The sequence below is a fragment of the Ciconia boyciana genome, chromosome 5 (genome assembly GCF_034638445.1).
Source record: "Ciconia boyciana chromosome 5, ASM3463844v1, whole genome shotgun sequence".
In the NCBI taxonomy this organism is placed as follows: domain Eukaryota; kingdom Metazoa; phylum Chordata; class Aves; order Ciconiiformes; family Ciconiidae; genus Ciconia; species Ciconia boyciana.
The window spans coordinates 41,628,363-41,649,269 of record NC_132938.1 but is presented as its reverse complement, the minus strand read 5'-3'; the positions used below and the strand labels follow the sequence as shown (position 1 = coordinate 41,649,269).

The 20,907-nt window shown below is 39.0% G+C and overlaps 1 long non-coding RNA gene across 8 annotated transcripts in view; it reads left to right on the top strand.

Moving 5' to 3' along the window:
• Positions 1–7,435: 7,435 nt before the first annotated feature.
• LOC140651886 (uncharacterized) overlaps positions 7,436–20,907 on the top strand; it is a 46,535-nt gene continuing 33,063 nt past the window's right edge. Inside the window, exons 1-3 of one of the 8 annotated variants that reach the window (XR_012042569.1) lie at positions 7,436–7,660; positions 8,117–8,479; positions 12,181–12,258. This is a non-coding gene — a long non-coding RNA (uncharacterized lncRNA). Of the gene's footprint in view, positions 7,665–8,116; positions 8,480–9,622; positions 9,700–11,421; positions 11,500–12,180; positions 12,259–19,723; positions 19,943–20,298; positions 20,335–20,907 lie in introns of those variants that run through there. The other 7 variants (XR_012042568.1, XR_012042570.1, XR_012042572.1 and 4 more) reach the window with 7 other exon arrangements.

Genomic DNA, 20,907 nt, shown 5'->3' with positions numbered 1-20,907 from the left:
GTAAACGGAAAGCTTATCCTCAGATTCACACAAATACAGAATGCAGGCTAGACATCTGTGTGTGCACTCATACAGAATTTTTTTCTTTAAATTAACTGTAGATGAACACAAGTTGCTTTTCTCTCTATGCAGCAACTTGTTAAGACACAAGTATGTAGTTCATGAAGAAATCTTAGTTGTTGGTTTAAAATTGGTATTACCAAAGCTTACTGTATTTCTGAATATCTTTATAATGAACATTTAGGTTAACTATGCACATTTGATGCTGAAATACTTGTTAGAAAAAGATTCTGCATAGCTCTGCCAATTTAGATAACTTATTAAAGGCCCTATTATTTTGAGGAGTTGGATAATGCTAAACTCTAAAAGGCCATTACAAATAATTTCATTCATTGAGAGACAGCACTTACCAGAGAAGAGAAAAGAAAGTATTTTGGATGACATTTAACTTGACTTCATTTGGGCACGAGACCTTGAAATTCTCATATAGGCTTACTGAGTACAAATTAATGTTTTGTTAGTGTTTTCTTTTCTCTTTTTTTTTTCTTTTCTCAACTGAGTTATTTTCAGGGACATTCAAGCACTCTCAGTGCCGTCTTTTTTTCTTAAAAAAAAAAAAAATCAAAAGAATGAAAACTTTTCTTGAGACCAAGCTATTCAGTGCTTAAAATGATAAAATCTGGTCAATCCATGTTTGTTGTTTCTTTCTCTATAGCCACTAAAAATAAATCCTTCAGGAGAACATTTCTTTAGCTCACTTTTTCATTATTTCCAGAGGCAAAAGCTGGCAAGGCAATTTATAATTCAATTTTTGCTAAATCCACAACACCTAATATATATGTCAGGCATTTCAACGGCAGGGTACTTTGGGGATAGGTGATAAATTGTACTGATTATAAGTGCAAGCTGTTCTTCCAAAACATCATATCAAAAAGAAGGCAAGTATTATTAGGAGAATGTAATGTATCTTTACAATGTCCAGAAACATAAGAGATAATCACTTCATGTGAATATATTCTCCCTTGAGTTTTACAGCTCAATATTAAGGTCTTACCATGTTTTTGATAGCACTCATCTGGAGGGAGGGACCATCATGGGTTGGTAGTCTTTCAGCAGCCACATAGCTCTTAGGCCTGCAATAATTCATTTCTCCCAAAAAAGGGCTTACTATGAAACCTGAAACATGGTCATAATAATTTTCTGACTATTCTGGGGTATGTGAAAAGTATAAATATTATTTTATAATATAATCTCCCCTGATCTTTTAAACATCCTTTCAATGTTTCCATGTATTTTCCTCTGAGATACACGTGACTTTAGCTGTTTATCAATACTGCTAAGCAAAACCAAAAAAGTTCTTCAGATTCAGCTTGGATGTCAAGCTAATGGGAAAACAGGGAAAAAGACAACTTGTCTTGGGATCTTTCCTCTTAGTTTCTGCTTTTTTAAAGTAAAACCTCAGGGGGAAGAAATCTGTTAATCTTACAAAGATGAGGTTGACATATCAACTACAAATAGTTAGAAGCAAAAAATAGGTAAATGAAACTGGATAGTTGAGATTAGGTAGAGTGATACAAACCTTTTCACATTTTTGTTGTTGGTCTTAATTTAGCTTGGCTGGTTTTGACTTGGCTGCTCAGCGGATGCTCCTTGTTTGTCTTGCCAACCATAATCTGTATCCTGCTCAGACTCTCTGAGCAACTGACTGTTTTTGTGACCATGGTATTGGTTTAGGATCCATCCTATACTATTATTCTTTTCTAGGCATATTTCTTTCTCTTTAGCATCTCAGGAAATTATTTTCTTGCTTTAAGGGCGGGAACCCTTATTAATTTTTCTAAACCAGATAAAATTCAGCTTAAAGGCAAGAAAATAAATTTACAAAATTTATGCACATCTAAGATTAAGTAAAGCTTCAGTAACAAAAGCAATAAGGCTTAAAGTAGAAAAAACCAGTTCCAACAACTCCTGTTCTATCCAGTTTCCATTTGTTTACTACTTTTATTTCTCAGTTTCTTCCAAATTGTGTCCTAAGCCTTCTCAGAAATTCTCCTTATTGTGGATAATATCTGAAATGTTTTGTAGATTCAAGTCAGTATTCCAGGTGGTAAAAAACACTCTCTGCCAAAATGTTTTTCAATCAATTTTTTCTACCAGAATTTCCATTTTGCTTTGCATCTACAATTTACTCTACTCTTTGTGGAAGAAGGAGAATTTTTCACTGTAAAATAAAAGTCCCCTCTCAGTTGCTACCAGCTGAAAAAAAAATTGTTAAACTCCTCAACAGCAGGTTTCAAAATTTTGAAAATATCAATTTTCTTTCACACTTCTAATGAAAACATAGAATACTTTTTTGTACATTTTAGTCAGTATTACCTGCCTCCATTAGCCCACTTTTAAATGGAGCCTTGCATAAAATAATACAAGAGTGAAAATGAGGACTGAAACTGAATGAAGGAAAAACTATTGCCCTCCTTCTGAAGGAGACTTTCAGATCAGCAACTTAAGGGAGCTGAGTACAGAGAAGATTTTTTTTTTCTTTCTGTCTTTTGCAGAAATCCCCCTCACCCTCAAACTCTTAGTTTTGTCCCTTTTGCATCACCTAAACTCATTTAATGAAGATGAACAAAAGTGGAAAACAAATGATCACTCATGAACCAGACCAGCTTAGTGTGCACGCTTGTCTGAAAGACTGATGAGATAATACCTGCAAAAGAATGGTCTGCTCTGACAGGAAAAGGAGAACCAATGTATCCAGAACACCCAATAGCTCATCTGGCAGTAAACGAGGGGTCAAAATGTCAATCTTCCAGTCCTGCCCCTTGCGGGGTTAGAAATCTATTAAAGTTCTAACATCTATTCAACAGTATTATAGGCATTCTTATAGCATGGATGGGAAACTAAAAATAGGTGGAAGTATGGATAGCAAAGAGGTACTTTCAAAGGAAAAATGAAACAAAGTTGGAGAAAGACTGAAAAATCCACTGCAAAAAAGGTTAGTGAGAAATAGAGAATCTCTGGCAAAAGGCAGGGAAAGAGATGCTTGAAGATATTTGAAGAAATAGCAAAGAATAAAATGAGGAAGAATCATGAAGGTGTTTGCCCTCTTATTTTAGTTTTCCCTTTGAGATTCAAAAATAATTCCTTAAAAAATGCAGAAAAATGTAGTTGAGAATTGCCTGCTCATGATTGATGATACCAGGCAGGCATGGTTTCTGTTTGGCTACATTTCTTGGGCACAGAAGGACACTGTGCTATAATACCCTGCTAGATAAAGACATGCTGAAATTCATAAGGCTGTTAGTTGAACCTAATCTCACACTGGCAAAAGCTGTTACTACAGCAGGCCAGATTGAATCAGCTATTAATAATGCAAAGATGTCATTGCTTCCCAAAAGACATTCTTAGCACAGCTTGTAGGAGAGATTAATATTATTCATGTTATTAGAAGCAGACCTAAAAAGGGACATTGTCCCTACTCATACAGTAGAAAGGTTTTTGTTTTTCCTGAAGAGCCTTTGAAAGAGCAAAGAAAGGATCCAGACTAGAGGAGTTAAACTATCCCATATTTTCTCATAATTTTTCATTACAAAAATTAAAATGTGGGTTTCTATTTGTACAAAATTCTTATTATGGATACATTCTTGGCCTTGAAGATCATGGCAGAGAATAAGGCAACTTTTTTAGAGTGAATGTTTACTTTTGGACATATTTGCTTATGCCCTGATGACACATGAATGGGCTTGTTAGAGACTCTATGACTTTAATGGGACAGGATTGAGGCGGGTGTAAATATCCTCAAGCCAGTGTAAAAAGCATAGTTCTCAACTTTCTGGAATAAGGGAAGAGTTTTGGTGCAGATGCAAATGTTATGACTTTACTTTTTTTTTTCTTATTCTTGATTTTTTTTGGGGGGGAAGGGCTTATTAATTAGTCAGTGGATTTTGGAGACATCTTATATGTTCTACTCTTCTGTGTGAATTTCTGCACAAAAATCTAGAATTTGAACCACTGGCATGGTGTTTCTAAGACTTCTCTATCTGAGAGGGTTGAGGAAGATGGGAAGGTTTTATGTTTTTATTAGTCTGAGGGACCTTGAAGCCAGGCAAAGCATAAACTTGATATTGAGATATAAACAACTATTTTCAAAATAAATACAAATGTAGCTCCTCCTGAATATAATAATTGTTAAGCAGAGTGTTAAAAATGTTACTAGCCCTTTATCTGTGGGGTTAAAAAAGACAATTTCAGCCCTCACACAGGGGCCAGCCTTCTGCCAGTTCCCTAGTTATGAGAGTCTGTTTCTGTACACTCCCTAAAATAAGAATAACCAAATAAAGACCCAGTGCTTTTGTCTCCTCTTCGTAGAAATGAAGAGAGTGTAACACTGGCTTTCAAAAGATTTTACAGAAACATGCTGTAGGTCACATGTGTTCCTTTAAGAGGTGCTGATACAGCATAGGAAGTGGTAGGTGAATAAGACAAGATGAGTAGCCCTGAGCAGCACCTGAGCAGTATGATGTAAATGTTGAGATGCCGCTGAAGTGGCTCTTTGGGCTTTAAATGCTTTTGTGATAGAAAAGAATGAACATAGAGTCTGGATCAGCCTCATGATCTCTAAATCTGGGCAGAGGTAAATCTCATCTCAAGTTTGATGAAATTTTTAATGAATGAAAGCTCTACAGGCGATGTCATAGGCCTGAAAACATAAGGTAGGATCAAAAAAGTACAATGGAAGGTTTCCTTAAATTACTTCAAAGTAAATGTGATTTGGTTTTTAATTAGTTCAAAGGCTTCTGTGAGACATATTCCTCCCGGCTTTCCTTTTACTACTGAATGTTGAGGAAAAAATAGGCATGCATTCATTTGAATATGGAACAGCAGGTAGTTCCATATAAGATGGTCCCACTGTTTCATTGTAAAAACCAGGTATTTAGGGTTGAGATTTTTGTAAAAAACACTTCAGAGACTGCTGGCATTGAGGGGGTGCAATCAGGGAAAGATAACAGGACTGCAATTAATTTATAATGCTGAGAGAATTTTAGTGAAGTTAAAATAAATAAATAGAGTTCTTGGGCAAATGGAAGTCAAACTTTCAATTACTCTAAAATAGATTCTGGCTCATTTGATCTAGCTGACACTTTGATGTGTTTAAATCTTTGCAGACACTATGTAAGAACTGAATCAAGGCCAGCTACACCCCCTCTGTTCTTGCAAATGCAGAAGCAGTGGTATCTAAAGAGTAAGAGGACCAGCTCTTTCAAGAAGGAAATTTGTAGAGATAACATGAACAGTGGCTGTCATTAAAAGTCAAATGACTACTTTTAGATGTTGTTGGTGAGGGTTATCAGAAGGCAAATACGGCACATTAGATTATGCAACCTGCTTTCAGGGGTTTGCTGTGTTTTCTTGTCTTAAGAGCATCTTGTGCTTTCTGACACAAAGATCATGTTGCAAAAGGACTGATTCAGCAAAAGAAGAAAAAAGGCAATATCCATAGTATTCGTTTTACTGTACTTCCACAGTAATTCCATAATCAGAGATATCTTTTAAAGTATAAACATTTCCCATTCTACAGTTAATACCCTAAAACTGCACACCCATAGCAGTACTTTTATAGCAAGCAACAAAACAAATTATTTACGTATCATGGTATTTACAAGATACCATTAAAAGCAAAGTTTGTGCTCTCAACAACTTTTTCTGTTGTGAACTGGACACAAAAAATGTCAGGAAACACGAGGAAACCCAAAGACAGTATAATTCCAACACTTGGTTTTAATTAAAAACTTTTTCTAGACCTTCTGCCACATGTTACTTGTATATATTATCAGGATACAGGACTGAATAGGAATTTCACTAAGGCTTGTTAACCCAATATTCAAGGCAGTCCAATGAAGAGAAGAAGATCAAACAGACAATAAATAGGGAAGGCTGTGAAGCGCAGGTGAGATTCTTTCAGTGAAATCAGAGTGATGGCACTTCATAGCATGAGATTCCAGAAAGCGATTGAAGGCTCTGTAAGGATAATTAATCCTTTATTTAGTTTCATAACATATTCTTCTGAATGTATAAACCATCAGGAACAGCTGCTTACTAGATCTAAAAAGCCATTAAACAATTACGAATTAAGTCTTCCCTGAAGAAAAAAAAGTTAGCTGTTCCCCAAATGAAGGTCCTATGTGTATCTTGCAGGCTTTGTTCCCTTTGCATTTCACCACAGCCAGTGAAGTTCTGTGTTAGTATCCTGAGCTGAATTTCCTGATTGCAAAGAAGGTAATTAAAAAAAATAATTCTGTGATTCACCTCAGGCTGGTGAATATCATGACATTCTAACTCATTCTATAAATATTCCAGTATACGATGCAGGACTGTAGCCAAATAAAGCGCTCTCTGATGGATTTGTAAGTAGATAGGAAGGTGGATCAGCTGAAAAAAGTTGTTATCTGAAAAAGGATTGACTTCCAAGGCTGCCTGTGAAATAGCTTTAGCCATGAAATATGTGCCAGAACAAGAAAGGAAAACCACCAGATGACAAAATGGGATGGATAAAGTGCATGACACAACAAAACAAAAAGCTTTCCTTAAAACTCCATTGTCATAACATATTCCTCCGCTGGGTCCGTGAACAAAACACTTCCCAGGAAGTGCAATGCAAGAGCAGGAGGTCGGCGAAAGTTATAGACGGGGAAGCAAATGCAGCTGCTGTAGATAGAAAATGAGAGGTTCAGAATGGGGTATACAGTGCTGGGCTGTGAGTAGGAGCGGCTCTGAACAATGTGCTGAGCACAGGATGGAAAAGTGCATAGGAACGAGCATATTCTGGGGCTGAGCTGAGCTGCATATAATTGAAGCGTTCTTACAGACAAGCTACTTTAAGAAAAAAATGATGTCACTCTTTTTACATTGCAAAAATGTAGTCTAGCATACCCTCGTGATGGGAGTGCAGATACAGCGATAGGGCCAGGAGAGCTATGCTTGAGGTTAACTGAATGCCTAACATGTGTGTCCAAGTGGGAGGAAGCTGCGGTGAGACAAGAAATGAGAGAAATAATTCATTTAGTGTCTGGCATGATGACTGTGAATTTCTTTAAAGATGATTTCTGTGTATTGTGTAGGTTTGTGGGCTTTCGTGTCTTTCTTTATTGCTGCTACAAAGAAGTACATCTCTTTGCTAGGACTAAATTATGATCACTTCAGTTTTGTGAGTATTAATCAAGAGAAGGCATTTGCAAGCCTTTCCCAGCCACATATCCTTTGAGGGTTTTGAAAGCTATAGAATGCAGTTTGTTATCTGTCATTGCGAGGCCGTGCCAAGTTCCATGATGCAGTGAAAGCAAAGTCATACGCTGCAGCTGACACTTTCCCACTGACCTCAGCTTGTTGCACTGCATAAACAGAAGCTATTACAAGTCAATATGGTTCTTGGAGCAGGGTTACGCTGAAAGGAGCACAAGAAAGTTTTCCACGTTTCTGCAAGGTTCAAAGCAAACGATGTGCTTTTTCTGTCACATCAGCAGATGAGGCTGTCATATCCTCAGTTCACCTCATAAATAACAGCCACAGAGCATGGTTGTATAAGGCTGCAGTTCAAAAGGATTGAAAACTGACAGCAGACACTGCCTTTCTTCGACATGCTCACCTTTAGCCATGCTTAATGGTGGGTATGTTTCGATTTAATACATGCCTGTTTGCTTGGTGGCTCAGCACCCAGCCTTGTAGACAAAGGCTTGGAAGGGGAAGCCACTGGGGCACCGTGACAGCTTCTGAGAGAAGACGCAGACCTGGGAGCAGGTCGATGGGCTTGAGGACCTGCCGCAAACCTTGCCTGGGTTGGTGGCTCCAGTCAGGCAAGGGGATTGAAAGGAATTGGCTGTGGGCTCCAGGGAGCCACCAGTGATCTGGAGGTGGTGGTGGGCAGGGGGGTTGTTTTGTTTCTTCCCCTTCGATCCCTGGAGGTAAATGTGGAGGACCGGAGAAATAAAGCAGGGATTTATTGGGAGGGAGCAGATTTACTAGGAGCTGGTGGGCAGGCGAGCACTAAGCTTCTGCTCCTTCTCTGAGCTGATCTGATCGCAGGGTGTGCAGCTCCTCTCCCTGCCTGTCTTTCTCTCAGGGTCTACAAAAGAGGCGGTGGGGCCGTGGCACCCTGTACTGGAGCATTTCATTTCCTCCCTTCCCCCCGTGATCTGCCAACGTAAACAACTGCCTACATTTACCTAAACCGAAAACCAGATCTGCCTCTAATCATGTTGGGTGACTGTTGACATGTGTAGAGTTTGATATTTTGATAATATTATATGTCCGTGATAATACTTCATTACAGTTATGTCCTTGGCTATAATTCTTTCAACACAGTCACTTTTGTACAGCCCTTTGAGTTACAGGAAAGCATTGTAAGGCCAAGTTTGCTCTGATGTTCACATTACAATTCCGAAGATTTAGAATTAATCAGCATTCGATATACCTCCAAGAAAGAGTGAGCAATGCATTTATTTCTCTCGTGTTTTCTTCTAGAGGAAATTGTGTGTGTGTTTGGGGGAAAGGGGAGAAGACTTTAAAATATTTTTTTCCCTGTACAGCTTAGCTTGTAATTTGAAACCATTACTGATGTGTTGTCATATAATATTATACTCCTCCGTTTTACAGACTTTCAGTTATTTCCCTGATCACTTACCTAGGCAGAGTGGAGAACATTAAACTATGACTTGCAAATTACTATGCTGATCAACAGTCCGTATTATGAATCTGTGGGGGTTTTTTTCTCTCTATATAGAAAAATGTATGTTAGATTGTGTTTTTAGTTTAATTTCTACAAAGTAAGCTGTCCTGTGATTTGAACAGCAGGAACTTGTTCTTATATTTTGAATGATCAAAACTGGTAGCCTACCATATCTTTCACAAAAGGTAAATTCTCTGCCTATGTCCTGTCTACTGTTTGCAAATTCACAAATGTTATAGAGGAGATAATATAATATTTTATCATCTGCCAAAATGAAGGTTTAGTCCTGGTTTGAAAATGCATTTTGTGACCTGTAAAATCTTTAAGAATATTTCCAATACTTTATTGAAATAAAATTTTCCTTTGGATCAATCAAAACAATTCATTTAGATATACATGAAATGTATTGTGTTGATGTTGACCAGTTTTTAATAATCATATAAAGTAAATTTAAAGTGGCTTTAGAAATAGAACATTCTGACACTTGAAAATATTTCCACTATTTTTGAGACCAAGATAGGAATGTGTTTGCAAAGTTGACCAGTGTTTTCTAGAAATTAGTTCCGAAGATCACGGGGACTAACTGTTAACTGTGCCTTTGGTTTGAATCCTAAAAATAGCAAATTACACTAATGAAAAAATACTTATATTCTGCGAAGAAGGTAGGGAATGAGTGCTTCTTCAGAAGATCCTATGCCCAGACTAAAAATCAGTTTCTGTAGTTGAATCTAATTCCTAGAAAATTGTCAGGAAGAAGTGCCTGACATATTTCCAGTGTCCAGCATTTTCAAAAGATGAACATTTTGAGTCTGCCAAAGCATACATCTGATGCATCTCCCTTCCCGTAATCCTGAGCCCATAAGGTTCTGGGCAATACGAATGTGCCTCTTTTCCTGCTGATCCTAATGGGAGATGGAGGTGGACAAATCTACGCAGCAGCAACTGGGAGTATGGTGACTTAATCCTTAATGAGAATTGTAAGAATGTTTTTCTTATGCAATCTTATCATTAGACTGTCATCAGTAGTCGAGACACCGCTACAATCCTTTTAGAGGTAGTCAGGATTATAGCCTTTCTTGGTTCATTTAGATTCAGTTTACTACTGATGTTTGGCCTCAAGGCAGAGTTATTGCAGTGTCTCCAGATGGTAGAGTGTCTGCAAACCTGCAGAGCATGCAAGTTCAATATCTCCTTGTGTGCAGAGTTCAGCTTAAATCTTCATTGTGCGAACAGCATGCACATATATTATAGTGCTCATGCTTCTGTTTTCCAGCAGAATGGTGGGAGCTCTTCCCTGATCACATGTAAATGTCTCTCCCATGGAGGTTTGCGTCTGAATTCCCACTATGGTTGATATGGAGGTATTTATCTCAGATCTAAAGTAGGTCTGAGGATGCATGCCCAAACATTATCCACTTCTCCACAATATCTCTACAAGGAGATCCCTGTAAATACCTAAATTCAGATGAGGTGAATGCCTCCTCTCTCTACAACACTACTACAATTTGCACTGTCAAAAACTACCCACAGGTTTGAGATAAAGCTGCAGACCTCTGATTTCTCATATTAGCCTGATCTCTCTCTTCTTTTTATTTTAATTTCTTGTCGTTTTATGTGGAGTGGGAGAGGGTTGTAAAGACGGGCACTGACTCTGCAGGTGTAGGAGCTCGGATACATGTTGGAAGTGGAAGACACAAGGACTGAGTGCGCAACCTGAGAACAGCTTCTGTTCTTCCTCTTGCTGGCCCAGTTAGTGTTTAACCAAAGGAGAAAAGAATTGACATAAGAATCAGGCAAGAACTAGATCCAACTGCTGTCTGTCTTTCCCATGAATACCCAAACCACTGAGCTTTTTGTGAAAGCCTCCCTCCCATTCTGATTTTATCCAGGTCATCCACCTTGGGCCTGAATTTTTTTCCCAGCAGATGTCAAAACAAAACCAACCTTTTGCTTGCAAGAAGTTTTGTTTTGATGATTCAGCACAGTCTGAAAAAAAAATAAAATGTTCCCAATCAACTTAGATAAACAAAGAATAAAGCAGTGTTGGGAGAATATAATTGACAGAATAGTAACCTGGTTGATTACAATGTCAGCTGCTGGTGTTTCATTTACTAAATTAAATATTCATGATTTCTTTTTCACTTAGGTGTTCAAACTACAGATGGATCTTTTCTTTCTCAATGAACCTTTCATCCTTTTACTGACATTTATTCTTCTTTTTATTCAATTAACCCAGAAAGAAAGCTTCTGGCAAGGCAAGTCAGCTGTTGTCTGCGGAAAAGAGACATACAAATCTTGTCACATAGCTTTTATTTTTATGGTCAGGAACCCTCAGGCCTAGTATTAAGGCAACTTAGGCTTGTGTGGAACTTTACTGTCTCCTGCACACTCTGAAATAAGATTACATGATAGAGAAGATCAATTTACTGAGGACATTTAAGCTCAGAATATTAAGCTTTTTGTGCAGTCACATGTCCTCTCTAGCTGTGTGGCAGAAAAGCTAGCCACAAGATCCTTGACAAATTAGATATTACCACATCTAACTGTGTATATTTAAGCTTATCAAACTGAATCGTTGCATTGTAACTGTGCTCTTACGCAGACAAGGACTCCATTTAATAAATGCAGTGCCATTTAATAGTAATTAATCACCCAACTAAAATGTCACATTAAGGTCAAAGAGACCAGAAGACAAAAAGAAGAGAACATTAAATTCAGCTGACAAACATAGGAAAGGAGAATATAGAGCCAAAGAAAGTTCTGGGACATTGGCACTGGTAAAACATTTAATCCAAACTTCTTAACTTTCCATTCAGTTCAGAAGAAATTGCATTCACTTGGTTCAAAGCAAGGTCATTTTTGTAACTTTTAAATGAAATTTCCTCTTTGTGTATGCAGTGACAGCCCATTGCAAGCTTGGAATTGTTGGTGCATTTTACAGATGTTGTGTTCTCAACATTTGCTGTTTCCTTCCTCCCTGCTTCTCTCTTCTTTTTTCTTTGCTATTATGAAATTCTTCATTTGGGTGGAATTTTCCTCAACATATCCTGAAATAGAAACACTTTGGAAATGTAGCTTTTCTGAGGTGGAATGAAATAAGTGTGTACAAAGAAGGAGAGAATAAAACACCATATCCAGTCATGTACTTTACTAATTTGAGAAGTACTTCAGGAATAAACTCTTCCTAATATTTGAAAATTGTGGCAAAGCTCAAAAGCATGCTGCAGAAGTTTTTGATACAACTGCTGTTGATCCTAGAGCTAATGACCAGAACCTAAGCATCTTAGAAATTCTCAGGTTTATGGATTATATAATACAGAACTTGACTTCATGTTACAACTGTGTAATGCTTCAGCATTGAATAGCAAAAAAAAAAGAAATTATGGAGTTGAATAAGAATATTATTTGTGAACAATATTCTTATAAACAGAAAATCTATATAGGGGGCTCTGTTTCAGAGGAAGTGCATTTACCACCTGCAGAAGTAAAAATTTATGGAGTTGCTGGTACTAAAGGTATGGAAGGTTGCAGAAAAGGTAAATATCCATTGTTAATTCCTCTTCTTCAAGATGGTGTTTATCAACTTCAATATAAGCGTATGAATAGGTTTAGATATGTTTGCATTCTCTCTCACAGAATGTCCCTTTTCTTCTCCTTTCTTTCATAAAATGTAGAGGTAAGCAAGTGCTGTCCACTTTTAAAAGATATATTTTGAAATGCCATGGACTAAATAGACTACTTTCTGTGCATGAAGAAATGAGCTAGTAAAATACAGTCAAGCATGAAAATGTATTATTGTCAGCATATGTTACAGAGTTCAGACAAACTGCTTCTAAATAGACTTGTTCTTTAAAGCATCTATCATTTCTCCTTCCTGTTCCAGAGTTCTCAGTTTCATGTCCAAGAATTTTTGTATTAGTATTGTAAAAAAGAGTAATTCTTCAAAAATTACTCTACATTTGGCAAGATCTATCTTTATAACTTCTGCGTCAGTCCAAAGAATTTTGGCCTTTCCAAAGGTTAAATATTATCTTTCAAAATTGTGTAACTCTGGCTTTGTCAGGAAATGTGTCCATTTTCTAAAATAACTTTTTCTTTCATTACCTTTTATGTGAAAAAGTTATAATGGGCCAAGTAATTATAAATTATTTGTTCGTATATGAAAGCCCAAACTCATGATATTGAATTATTTGGCATTCATTTCTGACACTTAGCTGCATGATAAACTTTGACTTAGTACTGGTTGTGGCTGTGACACATCCAGGGAGATATTTTCATGTGTGAAATTGAACCGCAGTTTATGGTGCTGGTTACCATGCATAGACGTACATTTCAGTTTTTAATGAAGGTTTTGAGGATGCAAAATTTGAGAGTTCTGATGTTAACATCTGAATGACCTTTACAGGCTTTGTAGATGAAAAAATACCATTCTCTTTGAGTTATCTATGTTTGTGCTGATTTCCGGAAGAGCACATTTCTCCTTCACACAGTTCACTGTATTTCCACTCAGCTTCCATGGCAATGCTATAGACAAGAGTCTATCTCTTACTCAGCCCTGACAGTCCTCCAAGAAAAACTCTCCTTTGCATGTTTGGCAGTATAGATTAAAAGATTGTGTTTATTTCATAATCCAGTGGTTTCCAAACTGTGCTCTGCATTCCAACCTAGTGGGCCATCTTTAGTGGTGCTTGGCTGGCCCGTGGTCTGCAGCAGGTCCTGTGCTCTGGAGGGGCTCCATTAGGGACTACATCCTTTGACCGCAGAGCAGCACCACAGCCTTTTCCAAACTGTGTGACCCATAGCACCTGGAACACAACAGGGTCCTACATTAAACCTCGCACATGTATGAATGAGCTGCATGGGAAAAAAACAGCAGGGACCCCTTCTCATGAAACATGTGAATAAGTGAGAAGAATTAAAGTCATCTGGACAACCTAAATGCTAGAGATTCATAACATTGGGAGGTCACTTCTGAAATGTAATTCCACTTTTTGTGCTTTGATTATTAAAAGCAACCAGAAAACCCCATCTCAAAGTCAGTTCTGTCATGTGGAATGGTGAAAGGCACCAACAGATATCATAGGCAGTTGTTTGTTCTCAAAACCTACTTTACACTTTGTTTGAACAAACAAATATTTGGCTACATAGCAATTGGTAGCTGTAGTAGTAGGCAATTTGCCTTTTTTAGGCTATTTTCAGCAGCTAGAGGACAGCTAGTCATTTTTGTAAGCACATTTCACAGCTTATAGCAGAGGCAGTTTGGAAACTTTGAACTAAAGTAGAACTTTCACCAACATTTACAACTTTTTTGCTTCTCAGCATCCCTGTAATGACTCTTGCCCTCTACCTCTGCTTGCTTCTTGCATTCATCCTCTCATACATCCTGGCTCTGGCCCTTTCATACACCCTTTTCTCTGACTTTGCCTTTGATTTCTGCCTTTGGTTTCCTTCCCACCCTATTTTCTGCCCTCTCCCACCTTTCCAGCTCTTATAAACTTGCTGCATCTCCAAATATGCCTTCTACTTCTCCTGGGTCTGCAGGCCAGTCCTTTTCCTCCATTGCCTATCTGCCTGGAGTGCACTCGGAGTGGAAGGGCTTTGCTCTCACCTCTGTCCTTTCCAGAGACTGCTCTCTTGCTATCTGTTCCCTCAAGAAAGACTTTGTTCAGCTCCTTGTAGCTCTAAATTGAAACATGCTTTTGTGACAGACTTCTCAGGGAGTAACTAATTCTTGTACGTACACTCTGAGCATGCACAATACAAGCTTTTGTGGAGGCTTTTGGTTAAATATGGGTGCAAATACTTGTTGCTGTTGCCTGGCTAACCTTGCCAAAGTACACAGTTAAACAAACAAGTACCCAAAAAGAGAGAGCTGGAAGGGGATACCTGCCATAGGAAAAAATTTAACTTGATGGTGAAGTTTAGCAATCCTATAAGCAAAGGTTGTGATGGGAAGCTTTTGCCCCTGCCGCATTGGTTCTAGCAATTCCATCTGTGGCATATGTTTGTCTGCTGGAAAGAGAGAGACAAGCTCTGCGCATGTGTGATTTATTACGAATGGCTTCCTAAAACATGCAAGTCTGAACATGTGGCAGGGAATAGATGCTTCTTTCTTTATATCCCATATATTTGAAGCACTTTTAGAAAATGTTTCTTTGTGAAGACAACTTATTAAGCAAAAATCCCATTATAAAATGTATCTTCTTCTTTTGCCAGAAGGTTTGGCTCTGATGTATGTAACACTGTTGTCTGTACGTGTTACATTTTCTTGTACAACAGTATGGGTACGACATGGTATCTTCACTTTCTGCCTATGATTTACCTGTGCTCTGCCTGTCTTGTCCATGGAGTTGTTGCCAGAAGCTAGGGCTTTCTAAATCCAAAGAAATACAGGGTAGTTTGCTTTCTAAATAAAATATTGTAGCTTGACTTCTACTTTCCTATAACCAAATGTGACTGTGATAGGAAAAAATGAACACTTTTTAAATGAATTCAAGTTTAGTTTAAAAAAAAAAAGAAGTCTTGAGCTAGTATCTGTCAGACCTGCCTGCATTTGACACTCTTTTTGACAGTGACATAAACCCACTGTTACAGTTGCCTCACTTTACGTTCCCGAGAAGTTATTTGCCACAGTAGATCTCAGTGCAGAAATAAACCACTGATCCAAATGCTAATTTCATCTTCACTAAGTGTTTGCACGAGGGTGATTATGTCAGCGCCTTCCCATAACTAGCAAAAACTGAGGCGCTCCCCTATGCGAACTCCCACCCTCCCCATGAGCAAGGCCCAATTTAATTGGGTTTTCCAAGCTAAGATTAATGCAAAAATCTAACCATGACCTCATTAATTGGGACAAATACTTTTAAAATTCCTATGCATTTAGCAACCCATTTGTAACACAGGGAAAGAAGTCCACTGGCTTGCAACGGGGGATGAATGTGTCCTCAATATAGTCCTCTCCTGAGCCTCAGGTGACACCGGAGCCTTTGAAAGACGTGCCCCCACTGCATTTGTGATGGGGCTCACAGGCGGTCTGAGCAAATGCTGTACATATACATGTATGCGTGTACCTATATAAAGCCCAGTCACAGTATGAGGGAAGCAGGCAGGTGCACTTGCACTGCCAAGAAAGTCCCTTTCTTCCTGAGGCGGTCGCCCACCTCCTGAGCCCTGCTGTAAGGAGCTCCCTTGCTGTGGGCTCCTCACCCCGCAAGGGGATGGCGTTCCCCAGCCTGTGCCTGTGCTGGGACACACTGGGTGTCTTTTATTTGTTTTCTTTCCCAGCGATACTACCCCTCTGAGGGCAGGCGCTTTAGTGAGATGGATCGCACTCAGGTAACCGGCAGTTCAAGGAAGTCCTTCCCCGGGTTGTTTACACCAAGGCGTTTTAGAGCAGCCATTTAGCTTCCACCCCATCCCACCCCGCTGACCAGCTGTAAGTGTAAAGGCCGCCAGTGGGCCCGCGGGTCGCTGATAAACTAAACCCCCATTTGGCAGGCAAGGAAGCCGGGATGATAAGGATGTTGATTTATGTTTTATCTGTCACTACATTTTCAGTAAAGCTGGGCAGCCAGCCTTAACGGAGCGAGGGCTGTTATCACCTCTCCTTAGCCCTTTAAGTGCAGCAGGCTCTTTGGTGTCTCTCGCTGAACGCGGCTTCGTTAATTGCGAGGGTAAACAGGACACACAGCGCCGGCCCTCACCGCGCTTTGCTCAGCGGCACTTAGCACAAAACGGGCAGATTTGGGGAAGGAGTCCGGGTCCGGGGGGGCAACACACATGAAAGAGAGTTCATAGAAGTACTCGGCATTTCCTAGGCTTGTTTCTATCATTTAAAATGTATTGCATACCTTGAAGCGAATGTAATGGCTGGCTTAATTGGAGATAACTTCACCGAAGTGGCCATAGTTAGCATTTATGTCAGCAGTGAATGTGCCCTTTAACGCTGTGCACCTCAGGTATGACTATTCAATGTAGGAAAAATCTGACAACATTAATTACCGGGGAAATAAATGTTGTGAATTATATGTACGATTATGTACCATTTTCCCCTCATTTTGGAGGTGAGCGTTATTTTTCTGAAAGCATTGTAAGATTTTACACATTATATTTAATGGCAAACACATTTTTGGTCTTGAGAAGCACCACGTGCCTTTTGGGGCCAGTAGAAGTGCCCACAGAGAAGAGGGTGAAAAGAGCTGGGAGAGAAACATGAGCATTAAAATACTGAAGTACTCCAGCAAAATCAGAACACGGAAAATCTGAACCCCCTCCCCCCGAACCAAAAAACCCCTAAGCAATTCGTGTTACATCCTATGCAAAATGTTAAAAATACAGCTCTTTCTTTTCCCTCATCCCCTTCTGATTTCTTTTTCCTTTATTCCTCTCCCTCTCCCCGAATATTTCATCTTACCTTTCAAGTCTGTCATTGTATTTCTTTCTAAACAAAGCTAGAAAGAGAAAAAGAAGCTAGTTCCTGCTTGAGGTCAGTGGGAACTTTGCCATTGATTTTAAATAGGTCCAGAAGCAGACCCAACAGAGCATTTTATAGCTTCCTTTATTTATATTAGGTTTTATTTTGAGCAATGTGTCTTTTGTATGACTGCATTATTTCCACAGTGAACACTGTAATAATGACCTCGTATACATTATTATATACACACGTACTGAACAAAGCATTATTGATAGTTATAGTCTTTTAAACAAGAGTAAAAGACAATTATAAAAGTACAGCGCAAGGATGCTTATGTGGTGCTGGTTCAATATAGGATTAGTGTTTTCTGTAAGTCTCTGCTTGGTGTTACTCCATACTGATTTTCAAGTATAAACAGGTGATTAAGAGAAATACAGTAATTAATGCTTTAGTCAAGGAAGCCCAGGCTGCAGTTTCTTTGGTATTGTTAATGATGCCCATAGACAATCTATTCTTTCTGATGAGAAAATGGGGAAAAAAGTAACCATTGTCCAGACTGGAATACAGTAGGAACCATACTGAAATGTTTGAGCTTAGTGTAGTTGGGCTGGTAGGCTAAGGATAACAATGCGAACTTTGGCAGAAATTTGGCTGATATCTAGGGATATCAGCCATGGAGTGTGCTGGCCATTTGTTACACGATTCAGAGGCACAAATGATGGTAGGGACTATTTCTGTTTCTTGATGATAGTTATGAATCCTGAGTTCTTCTGAAAACTGTGTCCGAGGAATCCCCAAAGAGCCATCTCATGCATAGAGATAATTTATCACAGTTACGAGTGCAATGCATTACAATCATGAGTAGAATAACCAACAGCACAAATAAATGAAAGAGATGAAGGCAAGTTTGCTGCAAAAGTGGCTGCAGCCATGAATCAGACCAACCAGCCTCTCTCTAGCTTGTCAAAAAAAAAAGGTAGACCCCCAAGTGGATAAAAGCTTCAGGTCACAAATATCTGGCAATAAGGATGGATCAAAGGCATGTTTTTCTCTCCCAGTCCTACTGAGGGATACTCTGGATCAGCTGTACTCAGGACACACTGGTCTGAGAGCTGCACCTCCTTCACCCCAGCCAAAACAGCCAGCTGAACTTATCTGTGTGTGGGTACATTGCAGGAACAAGACAAAGTCACTGTTGTGCCCATTCCCTTCAGCTAGCTGAAGTTAAAAATCAATTTTCCTTCCAGTTAGTATGGTTACATTACTTGTAGGGCAGCTTTAATACTGCTGGGTTTGTCTTCCACAATAAATTACAGCAGCTGCCTGGAGAACATATAACCCATTTACTTCTGGTTGTCACGGAAAGAAATCTACTGATAGGCAAAACAGAAGCATTTATGGAAACCCATTGGTGAGTAGAGGCCACGGAGCCTGGGGCTTATAGCAGCTGTAGTCCTTCCCCCTGAACGAGGGCACGCAGACACTGTCCGGCACCCAGGGTGAATACCAACATGTCACAACACACACAGTGGGATTGGTGACACTGCTTTGCACCCAAATATGTTTCCAAGGATGAAAACAAAATGTAGTCATTAGTTACCACAAAAATATACTGCTGGCAATGAAATGTCACTCTAGCAACCTCAAGGGAAGGAACAGCTGCTTGCTGGGAGACTAGCCCTGGCTGCAGCATAACAGCCTAGAATGTTTGTTAGACTGGAGCTGAGTAAGAAATTTTAAAAATATAATCTAATTTTTTTAAATGATAAATTTCCCACAAGCCATCATGGCTGCTCTCAATTATATTTGTTTTCCCAGGTATTTGCTGAAAGCTTTCTCCAAACATATCTTCAGTGTTCATAAATAAATTTGCCTGAATGCATAGTTTGCTAGTGTTTTTATTATTTATTTGTGGCAGAACAAATGCATCTCTTAGAATCTGGATCTTATAATAAATATATAGGCTGGAAATGCCATATATTCTTGCACAGGCTTTAGTTTCTGTTTTTCCAAGCTTTCCTACCAGAAACTGAATGCTCATGGAAAATGGATTGAGAAAGGGTGTCAATCACACTGAAATAAATCTAGTGTTTTATTCAAGTCATTCTCCAGCATCATTTTTGGACCACTTTCCCAATTTCTATTAAAACTAAAAAAAAGTGAGAAATAAGTCCTCCCATTCATTTATGAGTTAAGCCATTTTAAAAGTTGCTGTATTCCATTACACAGTCCCACACCCACTTGTTTGCCAAAACACAGATTGCTACTAGCTGGATCCAGAGCAGCCACCTTGCCCCAGAACAGCTGCTGGTGCTCTATATTTGCAGCTTCCTCTTGCTCTCTGATACTCCATAAAACTGTTTATATTCACTGTAAAAGTATTTTCACTCTGTTTGCTTAGTGACCATGCACGACAAATATTCTCTTTACCACTAACAATCATGGAATGAAAATGTTTACAAAACTTTATTTAGTTTCAGGACCTAATAAACCACAGAAATATTCTGAAGTGAATGCGCACATGCGTGTGCACACTTGCCTATGAACAAAGTATTTGCCTAATTTTTCTGTGCAGCAGAAAGGTGGTGATGTACTTTTACTAGGACTGCTCCGAGATTGCATGCATTTGGTGTCTGCTGCCTGGTTTTATAACTCTTTGAAGCTTATTTATGGCCTGTGGAAGAACTGACATGTGAACTAGGCTAACTATTTTTGAAGCTTTTTTTGGAGCCTTGGCCATATCTATTCAAGATCATGTGTTTATGCCGCATCAAAGTGAACTTGTTGTTTCTCCTACCTCAGATCAGGTATTTGAGCTTGTTTGTCCTGCATTGCTTTGATTCTACCCATCATAAACAGTTTACACATTTCTCCCTGCATTGTTGTAACCTCAGATGTGTTCTGAAAGAGGAATTGGCCCACAGCTTTTATTATGGTGACACATTTGAAAACATTTGCTTCAATATTCGGAGGGCGAATGTTTGCCTTTAAAGGAACTCTGCTCCATAAGAGGGAATCATACAGCACATTTTAGTTCATTGAGTTAATTTCTACTACTCTGAGAGTCTGAGACAGACTTCTTGTTTGCTGTTCTGCTTGCAGCTGACTGGTCTTTCTCAGACGATACACAGGATGGCTGAGCAACACTTGGTAGCTTTCATCCGTTCCTTTGCTACTTTCATTTGGTATCTCACACACAGTATGTATTTCCAATGCCAAATCCTCTTTATCACACTCACAAAACCAGGCTGTGATGTGTTGCCAGCGGGAACAATGTGCAAAGGGGTAAACTCTTGGAAAGGAAAGCTTTGCTGCTGCACAAAAAGTATTCAGATCCATCAGCAGCAGGATTTGCTCTCTAGCTGTTCTACTTTTGAGGCAGGGTGGGATTTAGGCAGAAGAACAGGGATACCCCAGGTATGAACTGGGGTACCATCAGGATGGGGGTACCAAGAACAGGGATACCATCAGGATGTCTCTGAACTTCAGGGACAGAGAAGCTGATTTTTTACCTATTGTTTTGGGTATTTTTTAAGCATGTAGTTTGGCTTAGAATGTTTATTCCTTCTCTTGTGACCCTGAAAACCATGACTACGGTCAACACAGTAGCTGGATTTCCTTTATGTCTAGACCTTGTTCCCACAGTTTGTGCATGTAACAGAGATTCTTTGGTTTGGTGTTTTTTATTCATATGTAAGTGAAGAGTAATAGGTATATGGATTCCTTATTTTCATACTTTCTGATAATCTTACAAATGAAATACATTGGGATT